Consider the following 15853-nt stretch of genomic DNA (forward strand, 5'->3'; position numbering starts at 1 on the left):
TTACTGCTGTAGATGTAGAATGCTATGGGCTTCGATGCGCTGAATGCATGCATGAGCTTGTGATTCCAGTAAAAATGGTCTAGAGCACCCAATCAGTCTCACATACTGTAAGTGCACTTATATATACAGATCATATCTAGAAACAATTAATTATGCACTATCAGAATTTGCGAGATCTTCTGCCTCTTGTCTCTAGAAAATCATCAGGCAAAGAGCAGTGACAGTTGGAGGAAATTATAGCTGCATTAACCATAGCTCATTGTCATCCAGATGCAATTTAAAACATGACTTGCACAAGACATGCTGAATGTTTGCACAAGACACATGCTGAATGTTTGCACAAGTCAGTCGTAAGGAAATAAATAAGCTCTAGGTTTGTTCGTCAATTCTGCTACTCCGCAATAAATAAGATAGGATTTCGATCGGTGTATCAGGGCACGCCGTCACTGACTCACTGTGGTGGGTCGTCGTCCCATAGGTTGTCCCACCTGAGGGGTCCAGCCCGTCCGCCGTCGCCTCCAGCATCATCACCGCCGTCGTCATCAGTCCCGCCGTCGCTTCCCACTTCCTCATTCTCGTCGTCACTGACCCCCAGGTAGTAAAGATCGTCAGCATCCACCTGCGCGTTGGCGTCCTCTTCATCGGTGGTGGCTGGCTCGAACATATCCAAGCCTCCATACACATAGTGCTCGTCGCCGTCGTCGTCGTCGTCGTCGTCGTACTCCTCCACTATACCAAGCTCATCCAGTTCTTCACCTCTTGTAGCGCATATGCGCGCTAGATCTGTTTGACTCGTGACAATTGCCAACTGGATACAAGAACAGTGTCAATTCGTCACATTGTAAACACACGCACATAGCAAAGTTAATCAGTTAGCAAGAATCAACGGTAGAAGAAAGATCGGTAGGGAAGTGTTGAGCTCGGCCTCTTCTTCATCCCTTTTCTCCTTCTCCTCATTTTTTCTTACAAACGCCTGGAATCTTTTGAATTGGTCCACGGATTGGACGCAGTTCAACTCCAGAGGAGGAAGACGGCGACGAAGTTGTAGGACGTCGTTGGCGGGCATGCGATGAATTCTCAGATCCAGAAATTGCACAGTGACCATCTCCGACATGTCCTGCAATGAAGTGAAATGGGGGTGGATCAATCAATCGGTAGTAGGTTGAGCGAAATGGGGATGGATCAATCAATCGTGTAGTACGTTGAGCAGCCAATCCCCCTCCGCAGGATGGCGGCGACTCGCCTGTAATCTCGCCCGGCAGCGCCACGTACGTACGCTACCCAAACGTCGTAATCTCGCCCGGCGAAGTCATCAGAAAAGGGAAACCGGTCCCCAAACTCGCGGTGGAGTGGCACCAGAACCTGATGCTCTGCTAAGTGCTAACCAAGCGATTACGACGCGGCACAGCAGCAGAAGTCACGGCGACAACAAGCGGCGGTGGGGAGACAGGCACGAGGGCTCTACGGCGAACGAAGGAGATATCGAGTTATCGACCGCGACGGCGGCGTGAACAGATCACCACGCCGTGAACGCGTGCGCACACAAAGCCCCTTGGAGCAACGCACGAAGCCGGACACTAATACCCTACGTTGGGCAGGTTGGCTGGATACTCACCGAGGGAGGGGATGTCGACATACGGAGCGGGCGAAGAACTTGGCAGTCGTCTCCACGGCGGGCTTCTCTCTCGGTGTCCCTGGTCCGGCTCCTCACGTTCCGGTCGCCTGGGGTCACGGCAGCCTTCGAAAGAGGAGAGAGAGTCAGGGCATGGATCGGATCTGCGCCAACTCAAGAACAGGAAGGGAGAAAGGGCTCACTGGCCTCGTCAAGACCAAGGCGACGATCTCCGCCGGCGATCTTGGTGCACCCTTTCTTACCCGCTATGGAGCCTGCACGGACAAGACGACGACATCATAGGTGCACAGAGAAAGAAAGGAGAAACTACCGGTGGAGTTTGGCATACCGAAGGAGTCGCCGGCCTTGGGTGTGGGGTGGCGGCGAGACGGAGTAGGGTTTTCCCCCTGACTCCCCCAATCCCCAAGCTCTTGGGTAGTTGGGTTTGTGTTGTGATCGGGGGAGGATGAGGTCACGGTCACGGGATCGCTGCGCTACTTCCTCGCGCAAAGCCAAGCCAAAGTGGCTGTCGCTATCGCGGTGCGCGCGAAAAAGCAGAAGCTGTGGCGGTGACAGTAGTCCCCATGGGTCCCACATATCAGCGAATGAGGAAGGACATGAAGGTCTCGAGACCGAATTTCAACGAAAAATATCAGGAATGACAAATTCGGTCTCGGTCCTGACTAAAATTCAAAATATTTTTATATATACAAAGAAATAATAGAATTTTTCAACACAAATTCACAAAAAAATCATAAGCACCTATGAGTAAAGACTTTTATTAGGTTGCATGCCTAGAAAAAACTGATACATTTACGTAATAAAAATGATTAAACGTTACGTGAAAAAGTTGAAAACGTCATATATAAAAAATAGAGGTAGTATATTCTAATTTCTATGCGACGTGGTCTTTATTACCAGTTGAGTTAGTGGAGTATAAACATTATACTCCAAGATCTTATTATTAAAATAAAAACTAGCTGGGTGGCCCGCCAAATTGCGCGGCTAGCACCCAAACAAAATCATATATTTTTCTAAATGATTTACTTAAAATTTATTAAATAACTTTCTCGTTGTCTTACGACTTTGAAAGACCAAATCTTATCATTCCCGTGTTTCTAATTATATAGTTTTTAAGAGTTACACCAGTTGATACCTCTTACTTCTGTCATCTCCTTCTTTATTTGCTTGCCCGATCTACTACTATTTCTATTCATTCACCTTGGAACCTTTAAAAATTAGATCTTATAGTTTTTAGAGTTTATTGTTTTGCTGGGTTTCTTTTTATAATTTCTAGAAGTCCCGTCAAACGCTGCCATTATACTCCTATACGGCCCATCCATTGTCTTTTCTTTTTATTGTCATTGGGATTTTAAAAATCGAACATAATTATCATTCGGGTTCATTTTTTACTTTCCATAAGTCCTGCCAAACCGTCAGCGGCTTTGCCATTGTACTCCTCTTTGACTCGCCCGCTGCCTCTCTTCTTTATTGTCATGAGATTTTAAAATCGAACATGATTATTATTGGGTTTTTTTAACATTTTAGAATTTCCGAACCTTTAAAAATTGGACCATGCAGTTTTTGGAGTTTATTGTTTTGTTGGGTTTCATTCTTTATAATTTTTAGAAGTCCCGTCAAACGAGGCCACTATACTCCTCTACGGCCCATCCGCCGCCTACTCTTTATTGTCATTGGGATTCTAAAAATCAAACATAACTATCTTTTGGAATTTATTTTTTATTTTCTAGAAGTCCTGCCAACCGTTGGCGGCTCTACAACTATACTCATATACACCCCACCCGCTGCTTCTCCCTTTTATTGTCATTGAGATTTTAAAAATCGAATATGATTATCAATGGGGTTTATATTTTTACTTTCTAGGAGTCCCGACAACCGCCTTACCTGTTTGCTTCACGGTCTGCCTGTCGTCACTCCTTTTAATCATCATTAGGATTGTATTTTGTGTTTTATAAATAGTTTTTATATGTAGTATCAACCGCCACCACTCTACTCTTTTACAGGCATGTTACTTAATTTATCTCGTCATGTGTTTTAGATGGTCTTTTATTTCAATAGTCTTTATTTTCTATCATCAATTTTAGTTATTTATAAATTGTATTCCTAATTGAATCTTTTTTTTTCTTTTTCTAGTTTCATAATTTATTTTTTTTTCAAATTTTAATTAATACCGTATAGTGTTCTTTTAATATTTTTATTTTTCAATTTCAGTTGTTTCAAAATTGTATTCCTACTTAACTCTCTTTTATTTTTTTTCTAATTTTGGATATTATTTTATTTTTTTTATTCTGAAATTTATCTAATCTCGTATCGGGCTCTTATATGATTCTTCTTTAAATATTGCTTATTTTTAATTCTGAATTTTAGTTAATTTTAAATTGTATTCCTACTTGAACTCTTCTTTTTCTTTTTGCTAATTTCAGATTTTATTTTTATTTTTTTATTCTGAATATTAACTAATCTCGTATTAGATTCTTATATGGACTCTTCTCTCAATATTCCTTATTTTTAATTCCGAATTTCAGTTATTTTTAAATTATATTCCTACTTGGACTCTCCTTTTATTTTCTAATTTCGAATTTTATTTTATTTTTATTCCAAATTTTGATTAATCTCGTATTGGGTTCTTATATGGACTCTTCTTTCAATATTGCTTATTTTTAATTCCGAATTTCAGCTATTTTTGAATTGTTAGCCTCCACAGCGAACGTGGTATCTCCTTTCAAAGCTATTTTAATAATATAACTAGCTGGGTGGCCCACGTAATTGCGCGGCTAGCATCAATACAAAATTATATTTTTTAAATATAATATTTTACTTAAAATTTATTAAATAGTTACCTCGTTGTCTTAAGACTTTGAAAGACCAAACCTTATCATCCTCGTGTTTCTAATTTTATAGTTTTTAAAAGTCACATCAATTGATACCCCTTACTTCTCTTGTATCTTTCTTTATTTCCTTCGAACCTTTAAAAATTGGATCCATAGTTTTTAGAGTTCAATGTCCCGTTGGGGTTCGTTTTTATAATTTCTAGAAATCCCGTCAAATGCTGCCCGTCACTACCTATTCTGTTTATTTCATTGGTATTTTCAAAATCGAACATAATAATCATTTGGGTTCATTTTTTACTTTCTAGAAGTTCCGCAAAACGTCAGCGGCTTTGTCACTGTACTCCTTTACGGCTCATCCGTTGTCTCCCTTCTTTATTGTCATTGAGATTTTAAAAATCAAATATAATTATCATTGGAGTTTTTTTTTTACTTTTAGAAGCCTGAACCTTATAGTTTTTAGAATTTATTGTCTCATTGGATTTCATTTTTTATAATTTTTAGAAATCATGTCAAACGCTGCCACTATACTCCTCTACGACCTGTCCGCCGCCTAATCTTTATTGTCATTTGGATTCTAAAAGTCGAACATAACTATCGTTGGAATTCATTTTATACTTTCTAAAAGTACCACCAACCATTAGCGGCTCTGCTATTTTACTCCTGTACGACCCGCCCGCTACCTCTCCTTTTTACTATCATTGAGATTTTAAAAATCAAATATGATTATCAATTGGGTTTATTTTTTTTTTACTTTCTAGAAGTCTTGCCAACCTCCTTGACCGGTTATTTCATGACATGTTCGTTCTCCTTCCCTTTAATTGTTATTAGAATTCTATTTGGTGTTTTATTAATGGTTTTAGATGCCTCGTCAACCGCCACCACTTTACACCTTTATAGGACTATTAATTAATTAATCTCATCATGTGTTTATGGTCTATTCGTTCAATAGTCTTTATTTTTTTATCACCAATTTTAGTTATTTATAAGTTGTATCCCTAGTTGAAATCTTATTTCTCTTGTTCTAATTTAAGATTTTTTTTATTTTCTATTTCGAATTTTAACTAATATCATAATGTGTTCTTTTAATGTTTTTATTTTTATTTTCAATTTCAGTTGTTTAAAAATTATATTCCTACTTGAACTCTCTTTTCAATTTATCCAATTTCATATTTTATTTTATTTTTCATTCTGAATTTTAATTAATCTTGTTTTGGGTTATTATATGTACTCTTATTTTAGTATTGCTTATATTTAATTCGAATTTCAGTTAATTTTACATTATATTTGTAACACCCTGAAAATTCGACCGACAAAAAAAAAATCTAAACTCTAAAAATACGGATTTTCAAAAAACTTTTTTTTAATCAATTGCATCATGCCGATCTTATTCGCCTATTTTTGGATTTGATCTCGAAGTTTATTAATCGTGAGTAAAGAATAGTTAATTAGGAATAAACCTTAAAAATAAATTGGTAAAATAAATATAAATTAAAATAAAGATTAGGTATGGATAGAAATGAGTAAAATATTATTACGACCATATTTATATCCATCAAATTTAAAGAGCAATGGAATGAGAATTAACTCTAATTAAATTCAAGTAAATTGTAATAATGATATATAAAACATGGAATAAATTAATCTAGAATGAATCCATGGATTGGAATAGCACAAATATTGAGTATACTTCATTTATGCAAAATTTGGGAATTAAAGAATCAAATTTAAATAATAAATGGGCCAAAATCGGGTTAATTAGAAAACGGCACTGTTCATTGCACCTAAAGTGTTCGACGAGGTCCCCTAGCCCTAACCCTCCCCCGCTGCCGCGCCAACGCCGCCCCGAGCGCCGTGCCGCCCCTGCCGCGCCGCGCCAACGTCGCCGCGCCGTCGCCATCGCCGCCCGTCCATCGCGTCGCCGCTGTGGCGCCGCGCGCCGTCGCCATCGCCGCGGGTCGCCATCGTCCCGCGCCTCGTGCCGCCGCCGTCGCGTCGCCGCTGCCGCCCGTCGTGTCATCCCGACAACCGTGCCGCCGCCTCGTGCCCCGCGCCCGTGCCGTCACGCGTCGCTCGCCGCCATCCCGTCGCGCCGTCCCATCGCCGCTGCTGCCGCCCGCCGTCACGTCGTCGCTGCCGAGCCGTCGCCGTCGCTGCTCCGCGCCCCGCGCCGCGCCGCGCGCCGCCGCCACCGCTGTCACATCACGAGTCGCCGCAGCCGTCGCGTCACCTCGCGCCGCGCGCCCCCACCTCGCGCCCCGCGCCGCCGTCGCGTCTCCCCTCTCCCCCCCTTATCTCTTCCCCTCTCCTATATAAACCCCACTATTCCCCCTCTTTCCCTCCATCCTCACCTCCTCTCCTCTACCCACTCCACCACGCCGTCGCCTCCACGCCGCCACGCCGTCGCATAGAGCCGCCACACCGCCGCCACGAAGCCGCCGCGCCGCGCCGCGCCTTGGCCGTGCCGCGTTCCCCGCCGCCGTCGCAGCCGCCGTGCGCCGCCGCCGTCGCAGCCGCCGTGCGCCGCCGCCGTTGCCGTTGCCGCCGGTAAGCCGTGCCGCCGCCGCCTCTTTCCTTTTTCCTCAGCCGGTCTCGGTAGGCAGGACGAGAGAGAGAGGGAGACGAAGCCGAAAGAGAAGAGAGGAAGAGAAGGAAAAGAAAGAAGGAGCCGGGAGGAGGAAGAAGAAAAGAAAAGAGAGAGAGGGAGAGAAAAGAAAGAAAAGAAAAGGAAGAAGAAAAGAAAAGAGAGAGAGGGAGAGAAAAGAAAGAAAAGAAAAGAAAAGAAGAAAAGAAAAGAGAGAGAGAGGGAAAAGAAAAGGGAAAAATTTAGGGGGAAATTTAAAAATATTTACAAATATTAGAATTTAATTATAGGATTAATGAAAATATAGTTAGATGAAATCTTACTAATTAAATACCTAAAATACTAGCATTTAAATATAGGATTAATGAAAATATAATTGGATGAATTCCTATAGATTATAAATTATTTTTAGTACTCTCCATAAGAAATCAATTCGCGGTATTAATTTAGATGTAATTAATAATTAAACAAATGTATGAATTCTCGTAAATTATTATGGATTATTTCTGGGTAATCTCTATAAGTAATCGATTAACGGTAGCGATTCGGATTTAATTACTAGGGTGTTACCCGTGTATTATATTTAATCATTTAGTCATAGGCTAAATTAAATCGTATAATATTTCTAGGATTCCGTCCGATATTTAGCTCGCGATAGAAATTTCTAACCTATTATATGGATATAATGCTCGGTTAGATTAAATTAAAAACTTATGACAACAAAATATTTATACCCGCAAAATAGTTTGGATCGAAATTGGGTTTGCCTTAGTTCGCGAATAAGAAAGTTAATATAAAAGAATTGACTTACGCGTTCGACTTCCATTTGGATTTATTTGGATTTTACTTGAATTCTAACCGAATTCAAAATCGATTCTTCGCACGTACTTGTAGAGCCCGAGGGAGTTGCGGATCCAAGCGAGGACCAAGACCCGCAAGACCTTGAGCAAGGCAAGTCATCACTATTCCTTGAACATGTTGATCCCAATTGCGAAATTATTTTGTTTACAAATAAAATTGCATGCAATGATGAACATCCTACTTGTGATTATGCCATGCCTTGATTATTGTTTGCCCTTATTCCTTCGTAACCATGTTTACGTATGAGTCCCTAGTCAATTATGACAATTGCTTAGAAATGCTATTCTAGAATTATGCATACTCATATTTATCAAATGCTATATGCTTGGGCAATTACCTTTGGGAAGGTAATTGAGATGCGGCATGTGGAGACATGAGCGCCACATTGCCATGATATTGATGACATGATTTGTGAAAGGAAAAAAAAATAAAACTAAACAACTATTTTCGACTGGGGCGGACGGAGGATTTGGGTGGTATCTGGAAAAGGCTAGTACCGTCCCCGGTCAATTAAGGACCGAGCCATGAAGTTAAGCATGAAACGACCCCCGTACAACCGTACTTCTCGAATGGGTATAGACCTAGCGGATTAGATAGCCGAGCGGAGGCAGTATCCCTGCATAGATGGTTCACCCCTGAGTGAGGCAGGTGCGCTACGATGGGACAGCCGTTGAGGTAGGGCCGAGAGGCGTGCCCTACATCGGTGTCGCCATTGGTAGGACTGCCATGAGTGTGTGTGAGAGAGAACTTAACTTGAACTATAATTTAATATGTGTGTGAGACTTCTCTTTCCCGGGAGCGCCAGAACTCCTCTCACTGCTAGAAACATGGACACCTAGAGTGCATGAGGATTTAAGTTCATGGAGCGGGTACTGCCAATGCGAGGTTATCGAAAAGCTTTGCCGTGACGCATCTCATGTGTTGGGACGAGGCTCATGTGTTGGGCAGTTGCGGAGTGCGGGTAAAGTGTACATCCACTGCAGTGTGAGTAAACCAAATCTATTCGAATAGCCGTGCTCGCGGTTATTGAGCACCGAGACATGTATTACACTTGGTTAGACTCTAAATTCTTAACTTGTGTGGGATGGGATATTGCATGATGATTTTTTTTATGCTGATGGAGCCACTTCCTGAGAGGTGGGAAGGTGGACGTCCTCAGAAAACCATAACGACTCGATGGCGGGAAGCTATCCTTGGGATCACAATGGATGGTGGACAGAACCGTCATTGTTTAATATGAACACTGGTACTAAAATTTGATTAGTCTGTGCTAGGTCTTAGGCTTGCGAAAAGAATTACAAAACTGGCTTTGCGCAAAGGAACCATAGCTATCCTTTGAATACCCCTATCATGTGCATTTCTTGCTATGGTGGCTTGCTGAGTACGGTTGGTACTCACCCTTGCAAATATAAAATTAATCAGAAGCGGGAGATGAAGCTTCGGAGGATCCCTATGCCTACTACCAGGAGGGAGAAGAAGACGATGGCGCTCAGTAGGTCTTAGTTACGGTCGTTGCCTGTGGCAATGGCATGCCGCTGCCTGAATTCCGCTACCTCATCTATTTCTGCTTTTGGATGTATTCCGGACCGCTCGGTTCGATGATTTAAGAGAATGCCTGCGGGCTTATGATGTAATAATTAGCACTGGACTCTCGTGTATGTGCTTTTGGGTATTTCAGCTATGAACTCGTGTGTACCAGACTACTTGATCCAGGGAAATGGTACTGTTTACACGAATGATTCCTGTTATAAAAACGGGGGTCCACAATATTCCTACTTGAACTCTTCTTTTTTTTATTTCAATTTTTTATTCCGCATTTTAATTAATCTCGTATTGGGTTTTTATATGGACTCTTCTTTCAATATTACTTAATTTTAATTTGGAATTTTAGTTATTTTTAAATTGTATTTCTACTCGAGCTCTTCTCTTCTTCTTTTGCTAATTTCGGATTTTATTTTATTTTTTAATCCGAATATTAATTAACCTCGTATTGGGTTCTTAGATGGACTCTTCTTTAAATAGTGATTATTTTTAATTCTTAATTTCAGTTATTATTAAATTGTATTTCAAGTTGGACTCTCCTTTTCTTTTTTTTGATTAATGTGGATATTTCTAGTCCCCACAGTGAACGTGGTGCCTCTAGAAAGAATGTGTTTAGCCCAAGTCCGGTTGGGACCTGAGAGTCTGAACATGATTATTGTTTAGTTATACAGTAATTTCCAAACTTTGAGTAGTATTTGTCTATTTAATTTGCTGTTTGTTATACTTATAAATTAATTTTAACAGTTAAAATATATGTTTATCTAATGGTGTAGTTTTTTATTTTCTTTTCATTAACACGGTAATTTTAGGCCTCCGAAATAAAAGATAGCACTTTTTTAGCCATCTTCATAATATATTTTTTCAATTAACATGGTAATTCTTTGGCCTCTAGAACAAAAGTATGGACTTGAAATTAGTTTTTCAATTAACATGGTAATTCTTTGGCCTCTAGAACAAAAGTATGGACTTTTTTCAAGCTATCTTATTTTGATACATCCTAACCGTTATATCAGTTACAAATATTCAGCCATAGTACTGTCCAAGCATTGAAGACTGTCACGTACACATGCATGCATGGTATGGTTGTAGAACTAATTAACATGTCTCTATTTAACATTGAAGACTGTCTATTGAAAGTCTTATTTGGGACAACTCAAGATCGGAATGGTTAAAATCCTCATAAATGCATCCAACAGTCAAGATTCACGTTTGTACTCAAGCTGTACATGAAGCGTCTCCCTTATAAATAGGCCTAAGAAAAGGCACAGAACAAGAACTCACAAGTAAGCTCATGCTGTATCAGATCGTTTTCATAAATCCTGGTTAATGAGGCTGGCAAATCATGCACAAAATAATATACTCTACCCTTCATACTTAATGAGGCTGGCTGATTCTGCTTTCTTCAGAGATTCTGCACCTTACATAGCTTGCTTCTGCAGCTGCTGCTCCTGCTTTTGCTGCTGCCTGGTTACAGAATCCCAAACTCTCTTCAAACTTTTAGCTGAAAATACAACAGATAATATCAGCTCTTCAGTACAAAAACTCTGGACCGAAGGGAAAAAAACATGGCACCACAGTTAACATACTCACACCATAAGGACGTATTCAATCAAATTTTACAGAGTACGTTTGACAAAACACTATGTCTGGCGTTATTTGAAATTTGCTCACTTTTCTACAGCCTGGACAAAAGAAACACCCCATCCAATAATTGCGATTGAAGAATTGCATAGATTATATAGTACATACCAGTTCTACGAGTGACAGGAATTATACCAGAGAAGCTGAATCAAAAGAAAGATTGTATTAGGCCATTGAAAGAAAATCTACTTCTTGGAAGTTAAAGTTAAGGATATGCAAGAAAATCTAATTGGAAGTTAAAGTGAAGTATAGGGTCACCTGCTCTTAGAAGCAATTGCCTTGTCTTGCCTCAAGCATGCCAATACAAAGTCAGAACCTAAAAAAAGAAATTACAGTGGTTATATGTAAGCTGAGGAGAGCAACAGAATGACACTTCAACTAAGATTTATAAGCACTATAAACTGGCTAAATATTCTGCAGAGAAACAATACACCTAAAAATATCAATAATTCCCCATGAAAACCAAGTGGTCCGTGTGCCTCATAAGCACAACTGTAAAAGATGTAACATCTATACATTCCCAGTGTCACAAGGTGGTTACACCCATTCCATTCAAGGGCAAAACATCCCATCACTCGGTTTGGCAGTTCCCTGTATCATTTAATTTGTAAGAGACAACGGAACATTTCTAGAGAATATGGAAGAACTATTCCGGACCTACGTCACTCTTGCAATCACTAAAGTTATACTAGCAGTATTCCATCAAATGGAGCAGTACAAACCATACAGGAATATGTACAGGAATAAGGTATATAGCAGCGAGCATTGGTTCAGAATTAAACAAGTATAAACACACAATTATCACACTATCTAGCTCATATCGGTGTTCCGGAAGTTGTGGATCTTCAAGCTAAAATTATAAAGAAACCAGGATAGGATTTATGGTCTTGTTTTAGTTCAAGGGTACTGGATATTTTATACAGGGTCTGAGTGGTCTGAGTAGAGTTTTGATATAAGCGGTGGATCAGATTGATTTATCCATGCTAATGACAATTGGCAGGAACATCGAAATATGAGCTATCATCTGAACACATCAAGATAAAGAGAAGGGCAGAGACAAAAGATACATACGACTGCTTGAAGGATCATACTGCCATGCGTGGACCAAGTGGGAGGAGCGCTTCATCCAAAGTTCACACGGTGGGTCGAGCATCTCAAAACTATTGAATGACACCAGCTTCCTCAACCGTAGGTCGGCTGCGAAGATGCAAGATTTGAGGAAGAAATATACCCTGTTAGGATCTGTGGGGTGGGGGAGCGCAAGGGCAGGAATGGTCAACGGCAGCATGGTGTCCACATAGCTCTGGTCAATCCAGAGCTCGGCCAAGGGCGCGCTGAGCCTGGGGGTTCCACTCCCACTCCCCGGGCGAGCAGGTCGATTCGTCGAGCAACCATGTGCTGACCACCGGCACAACAGGATTGCCGTGTATCTGCACGTACATCAGCCTTCCTCCGCTCACCTTCACGCAGCGGTGGGCACCGCGGTTAACCTGGTCATCAACAGGAAGCTCGTCGGGAACTTGTGGGAGCGGGACGTGGATCAGGTTCGGCTCCTCGGCGAAGGGATCGCACGAGAGGAGGCCGTAGGAGAGGTCCACCCACCAGAGCATCCCGCCGTGGGAGACGACGCCCTCCGGGTACCAGTCCAGCGGGAGTGGGGGCGAGCAGGTAAGCTCCCTCTCGCGCCACTTGCAGCACTCCCCCACCTTGTAGCTGAGCAGAGTGGCACCACCGGTGCTTGTGCCCTTGCATCCCGGCTGGAGCTCAGCGACCATACAGCCGTCGTCCTTGATGATGAGACCGACGTTGGCGGCGCCGTAGAAGGTCATGGGGCGCATTGGTTTGCAGTCGCGGAGGGAGACTACCTCACCGGTGTGCGCATCACAGATGTGGTCGGAGACCATGGCGGAGGCGGAGGTGACAGGATGCGTGCCGAGGAGGAGGAGAAGGCCAGAGCGGTCGGCGGCGACGACATAGGGGTAGAGTCCGAGGCAGGCCGGGAGGGAGATGTGGCGCGGCACGGTCAGGACGGAGGCTCGCGGGACCTCCTTGCGGGCGACGGAGATGTCGGTGCCCGGCGGGAAGATGCGCTTCGCCTCCTTGTACCCCACCACGTTAGGGATTGCGGCCAGGATGGCCCAAGGCTCCTGCGCCGCCGGCGCCATGGCTGGATTTTTTCGGAGGAATTCGATCGGTTAGGGTTAGCGGCGAGGCCGCGACCGGGCAATCACGAAAGGGGAACGAAAGGCAATGGGTGGCCGGTGGCAATGCTATATGTTTTTTTTTTTTTTTTTTTTTTTTTTTTACTGTCTACTCCTCAGTTAACAGAAAACCCCTCCTAGTATCTTATAAATTTCAGACCATTGATTAATTTGAGATTTGTGCAAAATCCACAAAACCCTAATCAGTTTTCCTTTTTCCTCCCTGCCACCGCACTAGTCGCTAGCAATATTCTAAATCTCTGGCTAAGGTTCTTAGCGGTTGTGCTCTCCAATAGCTAAGAGCAGCTATAACCGGCTATAGCTACAGCTAAAACATTTAGCTTTTTTCTAAAATATGAGAAAACAATAAAAATTTAATAGAATTTGAGCTAAAAATTGACATATCACTTATTTCATTGCACGTTAAGTTCATCACCAATTCATACTTCATACATGGAGTTCATAGTTCCTAACTCATACTTTCATAGTTCATATTAAATCATACAGATACATGGCACTTGAGTTCATACTTATAAATTTAACGGTTCATAGTTCATAGTAAACATGCCACTTGAGTTCTTGACATAAATAATAAATAGTTCATCATAAGAAGTCAGGAACATGACCATTAATTAACAAAATAAGAACAACAAGTTTGTAGATTAGAATATTGCATTCCACTAATCAGATTCAGAGACACCATGAGACTTATCAGAATCGAAGGATCCCACTGAAACGTCTCCAGCACCATTGCCATCACCATCTTCTGAGTCAGATGATGAAGGTCCAGGCTGCATTGTAACATCATTCATCAAAGAGTGCACGCTCTTGATTATCTTCTTTCTAAGGCGCACAAGCCTCTTCCTTTTTCCTTGACCTTATGATGATTCTCCCTGTGATGCTCCATCTTGTGGATCATCTTCAGCAAGCTCATTAGAAAAAGGTACAATACCAGTAATGAACTCATTCTCATCATTAGACACAGCATCATTGACTTCCTTCTCTAAAGGATCCCTATCTTTGTTGTCTCTCTTGTTTATTAATTTGGAGTTCAATTTGACAAAGACAATATCTCTCATCCTATCATAAAGTAGCTTGTTGCGCCTCTTTGTATGGACCTATGAATACAAATCATAGATAGATAATTTAAATTACTAGACCAACAATGTCAATGTTTTGGAGCAACAAGTAGCGGGTTATCTTGTGACATTGTTGATGCAAGTTTATTTATTGCATGGTTAGTTACTGGTTTTTAAGTAGTACAAATTAACTTGGCTTAATCCCAATGAAGTATACAGAATGGAATGGATCATCACAACTCCACTTGCATTGGCGTATCCACCGTTGGGGCTTCTTGGGGCTCGAGCCCCAGCTCCACGGTTGTGCATTTCGCGGTCAGGTTCAGGAATAAAAGCGTTGTTGTCTACTGCCTCATTACATCTTTGTTGTCAGGGCCTCTACGACGTATTTCAGCTGGACTGGACATTAATCCATCTGTTGTAGTATGTAAAAGCCTCTTTATTGGTAAATTAGATTTGGAAACCTTTCAGTGTATTGGCACATCATTCCTATCAAATTCAATTTGTTTGCCAGATTTTAGTGGATATAACTGCACATTAAAGCGGAGAAGCAAGGTTAACAAAGGCTTCTTGGGGCTTGAGCCCCAGCTCCACGGTTGTGCATTTCGCGGTCAGGTTCAGAAATAAAAACGTTGCTGTTTAGTGCCTCATTACATCTTTGTTGTCAAGGCCTCTACGACGTATTCCAGCTGGACTGGACATTAATCCATCTGTTGTAGTATGTAAATGTGAGCCTCTTTATTGGTAAATTAGGTTTGGAAACCTTTTGAGTGTATTGGCACATCATTCATATAAAATTCAATTTGTTTGCCTGATTTTAGTGGATATAACTGCACATTAAAGCGGAGAAGCAAGGTTAACAAAGGCTTCTTGGGGCTTGAGCCCCAGCTCCACGGTTGTGCATTTCGCGGTCAGGTTCAGAAATAAAAACGTTGCTGTTTAGTGCCTCATTACATCTTTGTTGTCAAGGCCTCTACGACGTATTCCAGCTGGACTGGACATTAATCCATCTGTTGTAGTATGTAAATGTGAGCCTCTTTATTGGTAAATTAGGTTTGGAAACCTTTTGAGTGTATTGGCACATCATTCATATAAAATTCAATTTGTTTGCCTGATTTTAGTGGATATAACTGCACATTAAAGCGGAGAAGCAAGGTTAACAAGTACTTTTCCAAATAATAAACGATGAGCTAGAGTTATTTTATTTTATATGATACCCTCTTTCTATTTATTTGTTAATTTTACGATTTGATTAGCAAAATACGTCATGGATGTATATTTGGTTGTCTTAATTTTATGTAAGTTTTATACATAGCACCCCTCTATTTTTGTTCTAGATTCGACATTGTCCACCTGGTAGAGTTGTAGTCAACTCTAGTTGATCTGGACCCGGATCAGCTCGGCCTCGTCCGCGTACTCCTCGCCGGTGTTGTCGCTGTACAACGCGACGCTCTCCCTGGGGCCCCGGCCGTGCGAACGTCCAT

At 41.6% G+C, this 15853-nt stretch overlaps 1 long non-coding RNA gene and 1 pseudogene across 1 annotated transcript; both read right to left on the reverse strand.

Moving 5' to 3' along the window:
- Positions 1 to 224: 224 nt before the first annotated feature.
- LOC127765193 (uncharacterized) lies at positions 225 to 2117 on the reverse strand. The gene is made up of 4 exons (XR_008016093.1): positions 1962 to 2117; positions 1816 to 1887; positions 1616 to 1738; positions 225 to 1117 (listed from the first exon to the last, which is right to left on the reverse strand). It is a non-coding gene; the product is annotated as an uncharacterized LOC127765193 (long non-coding RNA).
- Positions 2118 to 10613: 8496 nt separating this feature from the next.
- LOC127765031 (uncharacterized) lies at positions 10614 to 13341 on the reverse strand (annotated as a pseudogene).
- Between the last annotated feature and the right edge of the window lie 2512 nt (positions 13342 to 15853).

Source organism: Oryza glaberrima, chromosome 3, assembly GCF_000147395.1.
Source record: "Oryza glaberrima chromosome 3, OglaRS2, whole genome shotgun sequence".
In the NCBI taxonomy this organism is placed as follows: Eukaryota; Viridiplantae; Streptophyta; class Magnoliopsida; order Poales; family Poaceae; genus Oryza; species Oryza glaberrima.